Source organism: Benincasa hispida, unplaced genomic scaffold (assembly GCF_027475165.1).
Source record: "Benincasa hispida cultivar pf3 unplaced genomic scaffold, pf3_genome.v1.1 HicScf84, whole genome shotgun sequence".
NCBI lineage: Eukaryota > Viridiplantae > Streptophyta > Magnoliopsida > Cucurbitales > Cucurbitaceae > Benincasa > Benincasa hispida.
This window is the reverse complement of record NW_028326976.1, coordinates 98,035-119,023: the sequence shown is the minus strand read 5'-3', so window position 1 is coordinate 119,023 and position 20,989 is coordinate 98,035. Positions and strand designations below refer to the sequence as shown.

The 20,989-nt window shown below is 30.2% G+C and overlaps 1 pseudogene across 1 annotated transcript; it reads left to right on the top strand.

Moving 5' to 3' along the window:
* The first annotated feature begins 7,204 nt into the window (after positions 1-7,204).
* On the top strand, positions 7,205-12,988 carry LOC150029880 ((+)-gamma-cadinene synthase-like; annotated as a pseudogene). The gene is made up of 7 exons (XR_016527285.1): positions 7,205-7,934; positions 8,068-8,347; positions 8,954-9,329; positions 10,220-10,438; positions 11,329-11,467; positions 11,566-11,814; positions 12,544-12,988. The product of XR_016527285.1 is annotated as a (+)-gamma-cadinene synthase-like (transcript).
* The last annotated feature ends 8,001 nt before the right edge of the window (positions 12,989-20,989 follow it).

Below are 20,989 nucleotides of genomic sequence, written 5' to 3'. Positions count from 1 at the left end.
CATTTTGCAAAGAGATATGATAATCACTTCATGATTAGTTTACTGCCTATCGTCTAGCTAACGAGAGCATACACGATAGCTCAAGTTTTACTAAACAATCGTGTACATGTGCAGCTTTCCTAAACAATCGTCAAGCTTTTACTCAGCGATCACGCACGCGAGCAATTTCACCTAAACAATCTTCTAGAAGATCAGCCCCATTTTATGAAATGATCGTGCATCCTTTGCTAAATGCTCAAGCACTCGTCTATATGATAGACACAAATTTTCTCTCCCACTTGCTTGGTTGTGGTAAACGATCGTCGTTTCCTCTTCCCCTCTACCAAATCCAACAGAGCTCACACCTCCTGGATTCTCACTCTGAGAATACCGAGGTTACTGAGTTGTGGTGTCTTCTTTGCAACCTGTTCGTGTAGAAGACGGTTTGGTGGTAAGCGACAACAAGATTTGGTGGACAATAGACTTGGCAATCATAGTGATAGCGTGAGTTGTCGATCCTGACAAGAGCGAGAGAAAGAAAGAAGAAAAGTTCTTCAAGAGGTATGTCTCTCGATTCCTTTGTTATTTATGTTTTAAAGGATGCCGTAATTTATTAGTAGATGCATAACTTGCATGTTTGTTTGTGAATGTGTTATATCTATTAAAATGAATTTGGAACGATCCTGCTTCCGCTCGTAGGTACTCTTTAATAAGAGTTCCTTCAATGACTAGATCAACTTAGCTCTAAATATCTTAGAATAGGACAATGATTCAAAACCTTTTACTTTTGAAAAGGTAGTAAGTTGTGCAAAGGAAAGGAAGTGGATAGAAGCTATGAATGATGAGATTGAGTCCCTGATGAGAAATGAAACATGGGACCTAATTTCTTTACCTAAGGGAAGCAAATCTATTGCATCCATGTTGGTGTACAAGTTTAAAGATGGTATCCCTAATATTCAAGAACCTAGGTATAAATCTAGGTTTGTTGCAAAGGGGTTCACTCAAAGACAAAGAGTTGACTACAATGAGATATTTTCCCTTGTAGTCAAACAAACTTCAATTAGAGTACTTCTATCTATAGTGCCACAATAAGACATAGAGCTTGATCAACTTTATGTTAAAACAACCTTCCTACATGGTTTTCTAGATGAAACTATTTATATGTGTCAACCTAAAGGTTATATAGTCAGTGGAAAAGAGATCATTGTTGTCTGCTAAAGATGTCTATATATGGACATAAGTAGCTTCATAGGTGTTGGAATAGAAGATTTAATGAGTTCATACAAAGGAATGGGTTTATTAAATGTTCCTATGACAGTTGTGTTTATATGAACACTAAAACTTATACAAATGCAGTCTATCTACTCCTATATGTAGATGATATATTTCTATCAGTAACTATCATGAAAGTTTTGAAACAAGTCAAAGATCTATTGAAATAAGAGTTTGGAAGCAAACATAATGCTTGGCATAGATATCAAAAGAGACAGAATAGCACATAAACTATGAATAGATTAGACACAATATTGTGAGAAATTAATCAAAAAGTATCATATGAAAGAGGCAAAAATAGTTAGCATACCAATAGCACATCATTTCAAACTTTCATAAGAGAATTCACCTAAAGAAACAGATGTTGAGTTCCTAAACTAATCTCTACAATTCCCTACTCCCAAGTTGTCAGAAGCCTTATGTATCTAGGGATTTCTACAAGGCCAAACATACCATATGACACTAGTTTGGTCAATAGGTATATAACCAACCCTAGAAAAAGGCATTGGGAGGATACTAACTGGATTATGAGGTATCTAAAGGGTACTGTGAGGGCCATACTACTATGTCAATAGAATTTTTGACACTGAACCTGAATTAACAGGCTATGTTGACTCAGACTATGCTGGGGCCCTAGATAGGTATCTGAGAATATCTTCCTATATGGACGTTGTGTTCTAAGTTGGAAGGCTACATTGCAATCAGTGGTAGCCCTCTCTTCAACTGAGGTATAATTTATTGCTCTATCAGAAACTGTTAAAGAGGGCCTATGGCTTAAAGGGTTATTACTTGATTTCGATATTAAAAGGAACATAGTGAAGATTTATTGCAATAATCTAAGCACCATACATCTATCTAAACATCTTCAGTATCACAATCGAACGAAGCATATAGATGTTAAATATCACTTCATGCATGAATAAATTGAAGAAAGAAAGATTGAGGTTCTAAAGATAATACCTCGGGTAATGCCTCTCACATATTGACCAAAGCTGTCATCCATCTCAAACTTCAAAAATATGGATATCATCAAATTTAAGCTGAAAGACAAAGGATGAAATGGAAGAATTAGCAAAAGTAGCTGGATCTAGATAAAGTTCATTTCAAGGTGAGGATTTGTTAAGAAATATATATGAAATATACTTTACATTTTGTTACAACCACTTTGTAAAAATCCTATATAAAGGTTCCTAGCTACTTATCTTTGTATTAATTCCAGATCTCTGCAAGAAATAATAAATTTCCAGCTCCTCCGTGGATGTAGGCCACTGTTGCCGAACCACATTAAACCCTATTGTTGTTGTTCTTCTTCCTCTCTTTACTCTTTATGCACTGTCGTTTCTTCATCCTCTTCATCAAGCTTCCTCAAGAAATCTTGATAGAGTTTTCCCTCTCTTTCTTTCTTTCTCTCTCGAGCTCTCTCTAATCTTCAAGAACAAAATGAAAATGTTGGTCATTCAGAATGTAATCGGATAGAGGATAGTGGGGCAGATTTATCTCAACCATCAACGTGTAAGGTTGGATCGTTCATTCACGTAGATTGTGCTTTTGGCCATCAGATTTTTAAGTCATTCACATGGATTGAACGAATAATCTTAAGTAATTTAAGCCTACTACAAAGAATTAGAATAAGCCCATGTGCAATAAGTCAAGAGTTCAAAGACAACCATGCCCATTCCCATACATACAAGAAGCTACCTTCATTTTGGACATACTGACATCCATTTAGTCATATTCATTCACTAACATGAATTAGAAGCATGAATATTCACTTGCATAAGAAAAGTAAGAGAGTTTTAAAGACTTAAGAAAAACAAACATTATATGAAGATAGTTAGAAGACATTTGAAGGTTTTATGACTGTTGGAATGCCTTAAATCTGTTATCTAGCACTTCGAACAATTAACTGGAATTGTGGGCGCTACTGATTTATAAATCGAAGAAGGTTGCCGCATGACGAAGCATGGCAAACTCTTGCATGGCAAAAATAAGCATGGGCAAATTTTTTGGCATGCATGTTTATATATTATTTTGAATTTGTTTTTTTTATATATATATATAGTTTTAGTACATTTGAAATTAGTTAGAACATTATGATATATGAATTTTGTTTAGTAAGACATTATTTTACAAATAGAATTTCGACATTTACATAATAATATAATTGAGTTAAGTTTGAGTCGACATCATTTAAGATAAATGACTTGAGTGAGAAATAATATTACAAATCATATTTTAGTAACATATGAATGATAGAAGCAATTGCATTATCGTTATTAATTTTGATTATGGACTTGTGTATATTTGATAATGCATATGTTAAATAATTATTTTTATATTTTAATGCATGCTATTTATTTTTTATTTTACATAATAAAATTATATTTAAACTATGAAAATGAAGAAAATTAAACTATGAAAAAGGAGAAAATGTAAGGAGAAAAAATATAAGAAACAAAAAAAATAAGCAAATGATTATCAAATAAGTTTCTGTTTCTATTTTTGTTTTTTTCAAGAAACACGAAACAAAAATAGTTACCAAATATATTTTGATTTCTAGTTTTTAAAAAATTAGGAAATAGAAAATAAAAAATAAGAAACGATAAATAGAAAATGGAAGATGGGAATTCTATATTTTCCTTCTATACCTTTCTTTTTTTCTCTTTATTAATATTTATATTGGTTCTATTAACAATATTCCATTAATGTAATTTGTTTGTTAGTACATTTGGTGCACTATAGTTAGGATGTTGACTATAGTTAATCTAGTTATGATTCAATATCTCGTCTAAAATTATGAAGAGTGAAATAAGAAAAGGATCCGATTCCCATTTGCCTCACACCACATATTAATTTATTTTTCTTTGTTGTAAAAGAAATAGAAATAAAGTTGATGTGTTGTCCATATTGTTAATACACATTTGCCTTCGTAAACTTGGATTTATTTTATTATTAATATCGTTATTTTTAAAACTTGTTATGAATATATAATAGTTTTAAAATAAAAAAATTGCATAAACCACCCTTTTAAGTTATGGGTTGGTATTGGTAACAATCACACAACTTTTTATTTGATCAACTATCTCCCCGTGTGTTTTTTTTCGAACAAGATACGAGACGAGGTGAGATTAGTACATGCGGATCTGAATTAGGTTGACAAAATAATAGCATCCTCATCACGTCATCGACCCAAAAACGATGCATTAATAACAGAGTTATGTACATGAAGATGCTATTAAATTAACTTTTTATTTATAGTTAGGCTCTTTAATCAAAATTACTTATCATAATGAAATTTTTTTATTAATATTTCTATTTAAATGGGTCTCACTCTTCATATTACAATCGATTGATTATGTTTACTGAAAAATAAATGTGTCATTAAATCACAAATAAATAAGAGGGCAAATTTGTTGCATAAAAAAAGAGAGATAGAGAAATGGTAATAGATGGCTAAAATATGGATACAATTATGAAATGTGGCCATTTTCTGAATTTACTGAAATATGGTCATCGGATTTTTAGGCGGGATCCGCCACTAATATGCTATTTCATATTTACCCACGAATACCCAATATTTCTATTGTCAGCATAGTTCATAGATGATCTAAATCTCTATTTTTAGGTAGTTTTGAAAAATTATATAACAAGAATTAAGTTGAAGATTTGATTTATTTATGGTTTAAAAACCTTAGATTTTCAATATCTCTATTAATTAACAGATTCTCTTTTTGTCATTTTCTTGAATTTTAACAAGCAATTTTTTCCACGGCTGCTCCCAAATCTCCTGTTCTTTTCTTGTTCTATGGTTTTCTTAGTCCCCTGGTCGAGCATTCCCCATCTGAATAGGTGAAAAATGGCGACATAATTGGAGAAAGACAGTACGAATGTGGAGGTTGTGTCCTTCCAACTCCCTCCTCCTCTGCCTAGAAGAAAAAGGTTTTGATTCCTTATTTTGAAGGTTAAATTTTTGTTTGAATTTGTATGTTTTTGCTGCTCTGATGTTGAATTATCAACTGGGTTTGTGTTGTTCCCTTAGAGATCTTGGTATATTAATTCACTACTTATTGTCAAATTTCATCTTAATTTGGTTTGATCGAGAACTTTAGGTAGAGGAGATTATCTTGTTTACGTATACACCATATTTATCTAAGTGGAGATCATATTTGCGACTCTTACGTATCCAACATACAACGTATTTGCTTTTAGGTCCATATTGGTAATATTTATTCTAGTTTTTTTCCTCTATATATTAAGATGACTTTGTATTTTTATTTAGCTCGGTAGCTTAGATTATTAAATTTTATTCTAGGTTGTTAGATTTTTTTTTTAAATACAACATAATCTTAGGGGTTTGTTAACATGGGTATTTTTTTCTAGTATTAAATTCTAACTAGTATCAGAACTAGTTGTTTGACCATTTCCGAAAGAAAAAGTTGTTTGGCCATTTCTTAATAACCTCATATTGTTCTGCCAATTTTTCCAATCGTCCCTTTTAAATTACAAGATTAGGCCCTTGATTAGTTATGAATTTTTTATGAATAAATTTCCAATGCTCCATTTAATAATTATTTGGTTTTTGGTTTTAATGTTTTTGAAAATTAAGTCTATAAGTACTCTCTTCCACCTCTAATTTTCTTGCTTTGTCATCTACATTTTACCATTACTTTAAAAAATCTAGCAAAGTTTCAATCTTAAAAAAGTAATTTATAAAAAGCTTGTTTTTGTTTTAGAAATATTTTAATTAAGTAGTCAACTCTTTTACTTTCGAAAATTTTAAACTATAGCGAAAAAATTGAGAGAAAATATTCTTAATTTTTTTAAAAACAAAAAATAAAAAGTTACCAAACACCTAAACCATACAATTTTGACTATAATAAGTTCCTTAAAAATGTATTTTAGAAAATAGTCTCATGTAGTGTTAATTTATTAGATGCAAAATTAAATTTAATGTCTAATATAACATTTAATGTTGACATTTGTGAATATTTAAGAGATTTATTAGATGCTAAATTTGATATTCTAGAATTCTATCGGACACACAAATTGAGAACTCAAGAATCTATGATAGATATTTTTTTTTTCAAGTTACTTTCAAGGAGTATATATAAACACAAATCTATAAATTTATAGGATAGACTTTTAACCGTTATATAAATTTGTGGATCCTAACATGAAATTTTAGATCCACCACTCTTTTAATGGTTTAAACGTGTGACATCAACAAAATTTTAATGCATCAATTTTATAAAAATGTTGATGAAAATATCTAAAGAAAATTTCGTTTATATCCTTGCACGCATCCACGTCACTATTATTTCGGAAACTATCACATTTTTAAAAACTCGTTCAAATAGCTTTTCTCGGTCCATCTCGAGTGAGATTGACCACTAAGATTTAGTTAAAAAAAAATTATTTTTTTCTAACTTATAGATTGTTTTGGCCCTTTTGAATTTTTTTCCAAAATATCATGTGATCTTTCTAAATCATATACCAAATATTAAATGAGAATCTTATGTAATTTTTTAAATGTTTAACCAATTTTTAATTTCTAAATCAATTTACCAGTTGTCAAAATGGATTTTTTAGATGGATCTCAGGTGATCGATTTTGAATTTTAAATTTTTGGAAAAATTAAAATTTTAAAAAGAAAGAAGGTAAAATATAGAAAATATATAAAATCTCGAGCAGATTAATACAGCATATAAATATCGAGATTGTATATATTTTCCATATCTTTATTTTTATTTTTATTTTTTACAAAATTTAACTTTTTCAAAATTTAAAAATCAAAATACAATCATCCATGTGAAAAAATCTAATTGGTAAATTCATATAATCATGGAAATAGAAATTGACATAAAATTACAATATAATATTCGGTAAAGATAATTGAATTTGGAGAAAATTTTAGTATATATATAAGATTTGAATAGATTATCTAATAATTGGAAAAATTAATCTCGACATCGGTAAAAAAACTAATTTAATGAATTTTCAAAAAACATGCTAGTTTTGAAAGATGGAAAGTTGAAGGTGCTATTTCTCAAAATTTTTCCTATTATTTTGTAGGTCAATGTGGTAGGGTTTCTAATATTAATTTCCTTTCAAATGTCAAATCTTCATAAATATTATTTGGCTCGACCAAAATTTTAGGGTTTTTAATATTAATTTTCTTTGAAAGGCCAAATCTTCATAGATAAAAATAACAAAAGATATAACTCATCAATAAAAAAAAAATTATTTTTAATGATAAAATTATTGAAAATATTTGTAAATTTTAGAATTTGGATACTGACATAGATTATCACTTATCTATCAATCGTTTTTATTTAAAAACAACCCTCAACAAAATGTATGGTAATTTATTCAATGTTTTGAATTTATGTGATAAAAATCTGGGGCCAACAAACGATATACCGAAGGCAGCATATAAATAGACTGCTTTATAATCAAAAGTTGTCTCACCAATAGTTTCAAATACTCGAGTGAATAACATACATCTTTTTCTTTTCTTCTCTTTTTTCCTCTTTCAAAAAGGAATAATGTCTTCTCAAATTTCAAATTTTCCTATTTCAATTACGAAAGCCAATGACATTCCTGATACTAGGCGTTCTATTGCAAATTTTCATCCTAGCATTTGGACTCATCATTTCCTTTCATTTACCTTTGATGATACATTGGTAAAACTAAATTTCAAAATTACCTTTATTGAATATTTTATTTTAATTAATTGTCATTTAATGTGTGTGTATAACATTAATCCATTACTTTTGTAATTTGAATAATTTTAAATTAATATTCTTTTAATTTCAGAAAGTAGACGATGGAATGAAAGAGCAAGTTGAAAAGTTGGAAGAAGAAATACGGCTGATGGTGGTTGCTTTTATAGAAAACCCATTGGAGAAGTTAAAGTTGGTTGATTCAATTCAATGACTAGGTGTATCTTATCATTTTGAAAATGAGATTGACCAAATCTTAGAACATTTATATGTGCCTTATTCCACTTTATCGAATAAAGTTTGTGATGAAGATCTTCATACTATTGCTCTTCTATTTCGACTTCTCAGGCAACAAGGTTATAGGATTTCATGTGGTAAGTTATACATAAATAATTACTTTTTGTTTTTGGTTTTTAAAAATTATGTTTTATTTAAGTTAAAAATTACGCTTATAAATACTACTTATCATTTATTAATTTCTTTGTTCTTCTATATACTTTGTTGGATTGTTTTAAAAATTCAAGCCACATTTTGAAAGTAAACAAAAGTAGTTTTTTGTATTAAAATTTAGCTAAGAATTCAAGTGTTTAATTCAAAAAGATGAAAATAAGAAAACATGCACAGTTTAAGAAAAAACTAATGTCTATTTGATAACCATTTCGTTTTTTTAGTTTTTTATTTTGAAAATTAAACCTATTTTCTTCTTATTTTACCTAATGATTTGCATCTTTTCCAGTACAATAGTTGAATTCTTATTAATTTTTTTTTTTTGAAAAAAAAAAATTTTTAAAACCTTTTTTTTTTAAAAAAAAAAACTAAAAACGAAATAATTACAAAATAGAGTCTAAATGATTATCAACCAGAGTCTTAAGAAAAATTCAAAGTTAGGAATAAAGAGTATAGACTTTGAATCTTTTAACTATAATAATAATTGGTTTAAGAACTAATTATTATTATCTTTTCACTTTAAAATTAAACAGATATATTCTCAAAATTCATGGACAACAATGGAAAATTTAAAGAATCATTGAGTGATGATAAAAGAGGAATTTTGAGCCTATATGAAGCATCACATATAAGAGGACATGGAGAAGCTGTGCTTGAAGAAGCTTTTGAGTTTACTACCACACATCTTAAAACATATATTGAATACTCAAATAATCCTCATTTTACATTTGAAGTCAGCAATGCCCTGAAATTGCCTATTAGAAAAGATGTTCCAAGAATGAAGGCAAGAGAATATTTGGGAATATACGAACAAGATCCTTCCCACAATGAGACTTTGCTTACATTCTCAAAACTAGACTTCAATATATTACAAAAACTTCACCAAAAAGAGCTACGTGAAATCTGCAGGTACTTCGACATTATTATTTTTTATTACTGTTATGTTTTTTCTTAGGATCTTCGATAATAATAATGTTTTCTAATTATCTTCTAAGATGTTTTTGAAGAAACAATATTGTCACAAATTATTTAATCAAATCATCTAAAGGATAATTCTCCACATAAATAACAATATATATATATTTTTTATTAATTTAGTTCAACTACTTCATATCTTATAGTCATTTCTGATTCTTAAAATATTGAATTTGAACATTCTTTTCCTAATATAAGGGCCAATTGCAAATATATCAGATCGAAAGTATTAGCAAATATAATATATTATAAAAAAAAGTTACAAATATGATAAAATATAGATAGTCTATAGGTCATATAGCTGATAAGAGTCTATCAGCAATAGAAGTCTATCATTGATAGACTTTGCTATATTTGTAATTATTTAAAATGTTGTTATATACTTGGTTATTATCTTTAAAAATACTACCTATAGCAATTAACATTAATAATAGAATGGTACCTTTATACACGGTGATAATCCTACTAAGAAAAATATCTTCAACCGAAGGTTATGTTTTGAAGTTTCACAATCATACATGTTCTTTTATCCATCTCGTTTATGTAATGTATATATTATTTCATATGAATTTTATGATATCTTCAAATTCTCCTATTTGTACATAAATTACATGAGATGACGCATTTTATGAATTACTATGTTTTTTTTTAAAAAAAAAATCATGTTGTAAATCTATTACTAGAGATAAAAAAAAAACATTTCTTTATTAGTTAGATTAAAATTATTATCATCATATAAAATTGTTTACTTCTAAAAAAATATATATATCTAGGAATTCCATCCATTGATTTATTATCTGTCTATCTTTCTTTCATTCGACTAGGTGGTGGAAGGATTTGGATGTGCCAACAAAATTTCCTTTTGCAAGAGATAGAGTTGTGGAGTGCTATTTTTGGGCAATGGGAGCATACTTTGAACCTCATTTCAGTGTTGGAAGGAAAATGTTAACTAAAGTAATTGCAATTTGTTCACTTTTAGATGATATATATGATGCCTATGGAACATTTGAAGAACTTCAAGTCCTCACTCCAGCAATTCAAAGGTTATTTCCATTCATCCTTATGGATGAAGATTTTATTAGCTTTAATTTTTTTTGTTCAAATACTAATAATCAAATGTGGTTTTGTTTTAAAACAAATACTTTTGGTCTTTTCAAAGTATGATTTTCTCCAAACTTTAGTTTGTAGCCATTTTGCTTCTATATTTTGAACAAAACGATGTCAAATGCCCGTCGGACATTGTTTCCCTTTAATATTGGATTAAAAGTAAATTTTGTTTTAGTGTTTATAACAATTTTGTCCTAAACATTAACGTATACTCTTTATACTTTCAAATTTGAAATTCATTAATCTCTATCCTGAACAATCGATCAGAATTAAGAGTTTGTTTGGATTGTCTTTCTAAGTGTTTAAATAAGTATTTATGATTGTAAGAAAAATGTTTATAAACACTTGGAATGACAATCCAAACTGCCTTGAATTTTGATGTATGTTATCAAATTATTAATAAATGTCATAAACTTAATCGTTGTAGTTTACAAACAAATTTGTCATGGCTATTTAGTTTATCAAATCCACTTAGGTAAAAGAAAAATATTTACATATAAGTAATAATTTTCATAATTACTACCAAATTCAAAATATAGGAACTAATTAAATGATAACCTATTAAAGTTAATTCAGGAACAAACATGTTACAAAATTGAAAAATACAAAATATAAATCATTGCTAACTAATGTTCAGACACTAACTTGTTACATTAGATCAAAAATATTTTTTAACTTAAACTTTTGGTTTGATCTACGAACATACATTCAAATTTCAACAAAAAAAAAATGAAAGAATATATATATATATATATGATACTCCATATTCAAATTTAAGTTGGAAAACTCTGTATCAACAATTAATAATGTCATATTGAATTTTCAGTTGGGATAGAAGCATGGTGCATATACTCCCCGAGTATCTGAAACCTTTTTATGTAGCAATGTTAGATCTTTATGAGGATATCAGCAAAGAGATAGGCAAAGATGAAAGTTCACTCCACCTTCAGCTTGCAATAGGAGGAGTAAAGTCTCTTACTTTCCTTCTCTATCTCCATCGCATAATTGTTTATATTTTTTCTGTACATGTTTAGAGTTCTAATTAATCATCATTTATTAGCAGATAAAAAAGCTAGCTGCATCCTACTATGAAGAAGCTAAATGGTTAAATGAAAAGTACAAACCAGATTTTAAGGAGTATATGGACTTGGCATTAAGTAGCACAGGTTATACCATGCTTATAACAATTTCAATTCTCCCAATGGGTGACATTGTAACCAATGAGGTACTTGAATGGCTTACAAAAGGACCTCAAATTATTAAAGCTTCAACAATCATTTGTAGACTCATGGACGACATTGTTTCCCACAAGGTACATATTAGGTTATTCTTCACATTGTCAATCAATTTTGAGATGAAACTCTATGAATATCTAATATGGTATCAAAGCTAGTGAAGTCCAAACGAATATTCCATCTAAAAAATATTCGTATAGCTCTAAAATGGTGAAACAAAACAAAAAAAAAAGTACCATCTAATCGAGGGGGCATGCTGAGAGGATGCTACATCATTTAGGAATAACTCATTTATCTGATAAAGATTGTGAAGTCCCTTGATTTTTCTAATGTCGGATCCTTAATATTCTCCCTCAGGATGGTGTCTCTTTCGAGTTCACCATTTTTGAATCAGATCCTAATTATTCTTCTTTGGGCTTTATAGTATCTGATACCATATAAGATAACACAAGCTTTCATCTTAAAACCAATCAATAAGGAGAGGCGGAGAATCTCAATCTATCTTATAGAGGTACCATGAATTTTACAATTTAAGATCCTATAAAAAAAATCGATTCAAGAATGGTAAATCTAAAGAAGCATCATCTTGAGGGTGCATTTTAAGGATCCCACATCGAAACAAATTAAGGGATCTCACAAGGTATTTATAGGATACAATATGCATCCATCATCTAATGGCCAATTGTTTTTTTTTTTTAGATAAACCACATGTTAACTAGTATTACCATCCATTCAAAAACAACATGAACACAAAAATGAACGTTTTTAAAGTAAATTATATTTACTTATTTGTTTTTGTTTTTCAGTTTGAGCATGAAAGAGAGCATATTGCTTCTGCTATTGAATGTTATATGGAGCAATACGGTTGTTCAGAGGAAGAAGCTTGTGTTGAACTTCATAAACAAGTGGTTGATGCATGGAAGGACATAAACGAAGCATGTCTTCATTCCATCAATGTTCCAATGCCTGTTCTAATGCGTGTTGTGAATTTGTCGAGAGTTATGAACTTGCTTTATTTGGATGAAGATGGATACAGTGGAACTATATTTCTTATCAAATCTCTTCTCGTTGACCCTGTGCCTTGTTAAGTGGACTTAAAGCCCAACAAGGTTGAAATGGCCAAGATTTTTCTTTGAGCAATAAATGAATATATATGAGTTTATCATGTATTCTTATGTATGTTGGATAAATATAGTTGAAAAGTATTTTGTAGAAACATTTTTTCCCTTCTATAATGTTTTCTTACTGTGACCCTTGCCCCCATTACTATACATCTCCTTATTATCTTTTTTTTTTTAAAAAAAAAAACAAAAGAAAAAGATGGTTTGCTACGTGGTTTTGTGATTGGACATCTGAGTAAGCTGCAAAAAAGAAAAGAAAATTAAGATGGTGCACTCCAAGATGCACTCAAGTATTATTTATTTATTTATTTATTTACATAGTAGAGGATAGTTCTTGGAAGTTTTAACCAATAGGTTTTTTTTTACATTTTCATAAGTGTTTTAAAATTGAATCTGGTTCACTTTTAACACTATCAAAGTATAGGTTGTAACTCTTTTTGCCAAGGTATGTAATAGAATAATTTATAAAAAAAAATCAAAATAATTAGGACAGTTACATTAGAAATTTGGAGCAATGGTAAATTGACATGTCATAATTTGAATTAATGATAAAAATATGTGTATATAATTTGAAACCAATTTTAAATTTACATGTGTCATTCAAATTAAATTTTAAGATATAAAAACTAAGTTAGCGATTTAAATCAAATTATAATATGGCGATTGGACTCAATCTATTTCAACCCGAGCTCATAGAATATATGGATTAAACGAATCTTAAATAATTAAAGCCTACTAAAAAGAATGGGAATAAGCTCATGTGCAAAAGTCATGTGTCCAAAGTCAACCATGCCATGCTCGTACATATACAAGGTTTCTCAAGTTAAAGCGACTTTCATCTTGGGCATACAGTCATCCATTTAGTCATATTCATTCAATGACATGAAAAGTAAGCATGAATATTCACCTACATAATAATAATAAGAGAGAGTTTTGAAGACTCTAGAAAAACAAACACCATATAAAGACATGTGAAGCACACTAGGCTTTGTCATTGTCGGAATGCACCTTGAATTTATTATCTGCTGCTTTGAATAACCATTTGTAGTGATAATGCTCCCAAAACCTAAATTATTTACCTATTCTACATCTTCATGTTATTTATCTTTACGATCCTAGGGTTTGGAAAAATGCGCCATGTAAACTCTCTAAACTATAGAGGCACATTCATTATGTGATTTTGCATTCTTCTCCCTAATAAAATTGTTCTCTCTTTGCCTTGTGGACTTAACTGATACATTGTTAGTAAACCATGCAAATTTTTGTGTCAATTCTCTACGTTTATGTTTCCTATGTATTCTTTATTTGATAATTTCATAAAAAATTGGTATCAGAGCCTAATGGTTCGAGCTTGAAATTATGCATATGTTATGAAAATTAAGATTTCCACCGTGAATGTAAAATTCGATAAATTCACTGGGGGGAAGAGTTTTGTTCTATGATATATCAAGATGTGATCCCTATTGAAGCACCAGGGGTTGTGGGCACTGCTGAGTGATAAATCGAAGAAGATAGTCGTATAAGACGAAGAATGGCAGACTCTAGAGAAGAAGGCCCATTCAACTATCATGTTGTGCTTGGCTGATGACAACATTATGAGGTCGCAGATGAAGAAACAGTTGTTAGTCTTTGGTTGAACTTGGAAAGTCTTTACATGACAGAGTCTTAAACTAAGAAATTGCTTATGAAGCAATGCCTGTATCATCTACGTGTGTAGAAAGGTACATCTCTTTGAGATCATATACACCAGTTAAATAAAATTTTGTTAAATTTGCGTAACATAGAGAATAAGGTAGATGATGAGGATGATGCCTTAATTTTATTAACATCTTTGCCCTTATCGTATGAGAATTTTGTTGACTCTTATATTAGAAGAAAATAAAGTCTGACTGTAGAGAAGAAGTGAAGTCCATACTGCTTACTAGAGAGGTCCATCAGAATGCAGCTAGTTAAGGTACAAGTCGGGCATCTAGGTTAGTTGCTACAGGGAACAAGGGATATGAAAATTTTGGTAAGAAAAAGTCGAACTAGAAGCATAAGTCTTCAAAGTCCAAGGGTCCTAAGCCAGATGATATTTTCATTACTTTCAACAAAAAGGACAACGAAAAATAGAATGTCGTAATAAAAATGTGTTGGACTAGTATGGCACCCCTAGAGGGGTGGTGGATAGGGTTTAATTAAACTTTTTCTTAAAGTATGTTCAATTTGATCTAATTAGATATTTTTAATTTAAATAAAAAAAACATTAATTTATGCTAAGTAACAAGATTGATAAAAATTATGTAACAATATACCCAATCAATCTCAACTAACAAAATATAGCAATTAAAATTAAATTCAAGAATAACTAGGAAAGAGATAGAGAAGAAGATGTAGTGGTTTTTATAGTTGGTTCGGTCAAACACGACCTACATCCACTTTCCCAAGCACCTCTTGGGACTTCAATTAAAAAAAAATCTTCTTTTTACCCTTTCCACGGATGAGAGCCGAACTGCTACTTGCTCCTTTTATGGGTTCAATAGCAAACCCGATCCTTTCCATGGGTTATGATCCAACCATTACAATATTTTGAAATTTTAAATCACATAATGAAACTCTCTAAAAGGAGTACTGGGTATACAAGATTGATCTCATACACTTTAATTCTCACAATACAATAGAAATTTCTCTCAAGAATAAGATGAAAAGAAAGAAATTGGAAGCTTGTAGAGAGAGTAACAATGATGGTTTTTTTTGTGCTAATTTCGAGGATTGTAAAATATGAAAAATTGAAAATAATTTTAGAGAAGATGAAGTATAAAAAGAGAGGAAAGTGAGGTAAAGAGAGGGTTTGAATTTGAGTTATTAGATTGTTCAAAAAGTTAAATTGAATGGTTGAGATTTAAATTCAATTAGCCGACACAAACAAAATATAATATAATAATATATATCTTTTAAAAACATTTCTTTTAAAATCTAACAATAAACAATTGCCCATCATTTGTCAAAAACTAGCCGTGAAACACAAACATAAAATAATATTAAATTTATTTTTTAAATTCATTTTTAATTTCTTTCCTTTTTTTAATTTAACAAAATCAATTTTGTTCCAAAATCAATTTTTTTTAATTCTATTTTCTTTTCAATAAAAACTAAAATCCACCAATTGCAAATTTAAAGCCCCATATGTTACTCATCCTATAGCTCCAAGTGGCTTTATTTAATTGGTCCAATTTGATGATTAATTTTCCACGTCACCATCTTAGGTATGCTTTTATTACGCTTCCTTTTGTTATATCTTCTTCATCCGAACTTTGATTTGTGTGATTCAAGAGGCGTCAGAATCGTTGTTCTGAGCTCTACGTTATGACTATTCAAAATAATAAAATTACTAATAAACTGAATCAAGTTTGTTTATCATCAAAATATTAATTAATTAATTAATTTGGTATTAAGCGCCAAAAAACCAACAATCTCCCCTTTTTGATGATGACAAATCATAAAAGAAGAATAACTTGAAATGCATATAACCATAGCAACACATATGACCAACAAGTAATTTTAATATCAAGTATACATACCACCAAATATCATGCTTAAAATTCATTCAAAAGAATTAACTTCTTCCCTTTAACTAATTCTCCCCCTAAATAATACATTCAATGCAATCATAACACATTTTTCTTATACTTTCCTCCCTTTTGAATCATCAAAAAGAACAATAAACATATAAGTGCTTCCCCCAAGAATATGACATATACAAATATTCCAATCCTTCCCCTATCAATATGCATTATATGATACTATCAAGTATGATAGGAAATCAAGATGCATCACAACGAATAATATTAAGCTCAAGTCAATATTTTTAAAAACTTTTTTTCATCCAAAGACTTGGTAAAAATATCCGTTAATTGATTATCAGGGCTTACACATTGAAGGGTAATATTACCATTTTGCACATGCTCTCTAATAAAATGATGCATATAATATCAATATGTTTAGTCCTATAATGATGGATAGGATTCTTAGTCAAATTAATAACACTAGTATTATCACAAAATATGGGCACACTATCAAACTTTAATCCAAAATCACAAACAGTTTGTTTCATCCAAAGAATTTGTGCACAACAACTAGCAACCGCAATATATTCCGCTTCAATAGTGGATAAAGCAGTCGAGTTTTGCTTTTTACTATACGAAGATACTAAGGAACTACCAAGAAAATGGCAAGTCCCACTAGTACTCTTACGATCAAGTAAACTAGCGACAAAATCCACATCAGAATATCCAAACAAATTAAATTCAATATTTGTAGGATATCACAAGCAACATTTCTAGGATACCACAAGTCTACATCAATAGTTCCAAGCAAATATTTAAATATTCTTTTCACGACATGCAAATGTGATTCCATAGGACAAGATTAAAATCTAGCACATAGACATACATTAAACATGATATCAGGTCTAGTAGTGGTCAAATAAAGTAAATTTTCGATCATACCTCGATAAGTCTTTATGTCCACACATTTACCGTTTTCATCTTTGTCGAGCTTAGTGGTAGTGCTCATAGGAGTTTTTACAATTTTTACCTTCAATGAATTTGAATCTCTTGAGCAAATCCCTTGTATATTTTTCTTGACTTATGAAGATACCATCCTTGAGTTGTTTAATTTGGAGTCCAAGAAAGAAACTAAGTTCTCTCATCATGCTCATCTCAAACTCACTATGCATACACTTAGAAATTCTTCACACAAAGATGGATTAGTAGAACAAATTATAATATCATCCACATAAATTTGCACTATAAGCATATCATTATCCTTAACCTTAATGAAGAGAGTAGTATACATTTTTTTCCATTTTGAAGTCATTTTAAAGTAAAAAGTTACTAAGTCTATCATACCAAGTTAATATCATCCACATAAATTTGCACTATAAGCCCTTGTTTTAAGCCATAAAGAGCCTTTTTCAACTTATAAACATGATTAGGAAAATCAAAACATTCAAAACCTGGAGGTTGTTCTACATAAACTTCCACCATAATATAACCATTTAAAAAGACACTCTTCACATCCATTTGATATAAAATGAAATTCTTATAAGAGGCAAAAGCAAGCAACATTGTAATAGCTTATAATCTAGCAACCGGTGCAAAAGTTTCTTCATAATCTATGCCTTATTCTTGACAATAACCTTGAGCTACAAGTCTAGCTTTATTTCTAATGATATTTCCATTTTCATTTTTTTTTAAATACCCATTTAGTTCCAATTATAGATGCATTATAAGACCTAGGGACTAATTTCCAAACTTTGTTCCTTTCAATTTGATTTAATTCTTCTTGCATAGCTAAAATCCAAAACTCATCACATTCGGCATCTTCAAAACTTTTAGGTTTAATTTGAGAAACAAAAGCAAGATTACTAAATAAATTAAGAGAAGAACGAGTTTTCATACCTTTTTCGGGATGACCAAGAATCGAATCCTTGGGATAAGATGGAGAATATCTCCATTCTTTAGGCATGGATGAAGTATCATTGTCTACTCTCAAAAAGAGCTATTATTCCTAGCTTAATTTGAACTCGTTAATGAATTTTATGTGTTTATTTCTCTATTTTGTAGGTAACGAGCAACCAAGAGGTAGAATCGGAGATTTGAAGCTGATTGGGGCTAATTTGAAGCGATTTGGAGTAATCTGAAGTATCCAAGCTTCAAGGGACGTGAAATGACCAAAATACCCTTAACATCAACGTCACAATGTTGTGCAATGCTCAAGCCAATGCTGTAAGACAGTTGACGGATGGAGGAGAAGTGTGCGCATGAGTGAGCATTCCAACGCTCGACCATAGCGTTGTAACACTGCCCTGAAATTTTCTATAAATGTCTCCTTTTGCTAGGTAAAAAATATGCTAAATGGTATTGAGAAAGGTCCTAAAAACACCGAAACTCTTCATGGAGGCTGAGGAGAGGGCTTGATTTCCCTTTTTCCTCTATGTTTTCAATATTGTAGGTTAGATTTACTTTTCTGGATTATGGATTTGTATTGGATTGTATCCCATTGGCCTTGTCTATGAATCCATGAGGTAATTTTCTATTAGTTCTTGGACTAAGTGTTCTTTATAATTTAATGAGTTATAAGTTCAATTTTCTGCTTCAATTAAGAATTATATTTTTCTTTAATCTCGCATGACTCAGATTTTCTTTTGTGTGTTGGACTGACGACCCTATTACGATTGCATGTCTTTGCTAGTTAAATTCGAACTCACACGTATCCTTGTAATCGTCCATGCTTTGAATTTACCCCTGTAACACAGATTAGATGAGCATGCTTAGGAGTACAAGCTGAGAGCATGCTTAGTTGTATAGGCTGACCTTGAATCTTTGTGTTGTACATTTACTTAGATTTAAAGAATACTTTGATTATTTGAACATGGCTTTCCTGACACTTAGTTAACATAGTTGAATCCTTGATTTTCATGCATGTGTTTCTTGTTCTTTATGGTCGTTAAGGACCCAATTGGATCTAGGAGCATGTAGGCTAGTTAGGGCATGGTCTTTCCAGCTTTAACTACGGATTAGGACACTCAATTTGGTTTGAATTAATTGATTTTCAGCCTATATAGAGATTGATTAATTTTTATCAAATTAAGTAGCTATGTAAGCATAATTCAAATATTAGTTATTTGGCATATAACAATGACTTAATTTACATCAAATGGGCACTTGATCTAAGAACTAAACGAGTCCTTTATCATTCCATACATCCCTTGTAATTTACTTTTCTTGCATCTTCCTAAATTGAAACGAAAACCCCGTTTTTACTGTTTTCCCTGTAGTCAAATCTAACATGAAAAAAAAATTCAATTCTTCGCTTCTCTGTGGTTCGACCTCGCACTTACCACTATTGCTACGTTTTAGTAGTAATAGGAGTAGTTTGGTGTATTATTAATTTTCTTTTATTTCAGTTTGGAGTCGAATTAACGATATCGATTTCCCGAGACGAGACTAAAATGGCGCTGTTGCCGAGGAAACAAGTCAATTATTCTCTTTTAGTTAGAGTTGACTGTTAAACTTTAAAAATGAAAAAAAATATATAATTTTTCCTTTTTTGTATCTATTTGTTCTTTTATGATAGAAAATATCAACAAGTATGGTTTTCCATATGTAGTGCAATGAGAATTAACAGAGGTAAGAGAGATTCATGGCCTTAGAGATCAAATTTCTGAACTAATCTCTGTTGTGTGAGCTTTGGCAAACATGCAGGTTCAGAATTTGCACGACCCTGAACGCATATATTATTCTCCTTGGGAGTTAGCTTGCCAAACATCGTTGTCAACGCCATATTAGTCTACCCACACAGATATTTCTTTAGAGGACATAGTTAGGGAACTTTCTAATCCCTCTAGTGAGTTTGTGCAGAAACACCCCTACTACTATCAAGAGCCAATCAATTTCCAGTAGGACGACCTTTATTTCGAACGTGAGGTCAGAGCTAAAATTCAAAATTTGAGTAATCAAATCACTCAAATCGTCCAATCAATTAGGAAACTGGAGGAGTCTCGTGAATCACCCTCTGAGGATGCCAAGTGAGCAGTAGAGATATGAGCATCAAGGATCCCACAGAACAGGCAGTCCCTCAAATTTTTTAGCAAGGTAAGGCGTTGGATTATTTAAAGTGTGAGCATACTAATGATTTTTTAAGTGTGCAAAAAATCACTTAGAGCCATCCCGCGTCTGTGGCACTAAGCTCAACCTTGTGATGGAATATGTGTGGACCGATTAGGATGATGACGTTTGTCTTCTACCACAACAAGAACAAGTCAGTGAGATTAAGTATGAGTATGGGCTTAATTTGGAAGAGTTTCAGTTAAAAAAGTTAGAGGCTCTCAAGCCTCGCCCTATTCTTTGTACCAATATTCCTCTAATTTTTTTAATTTTGCTCGCCGACACCTCACGAGTTAGTTGAGTTAGAGTCTTTCTTTTTAATTGAGTCAGTTGTAGAGCCTTTTATTTTATCACCATTTTCAAAAATAAAAAATAAAAAAATCGACCTGTCTGGTACTTTTTAGAAGATGGGAACCCTTATGGCTCTACCAGGCCATATCGACTCAACCAAGAAATGATCGAAGAAATACGATAATTTATTT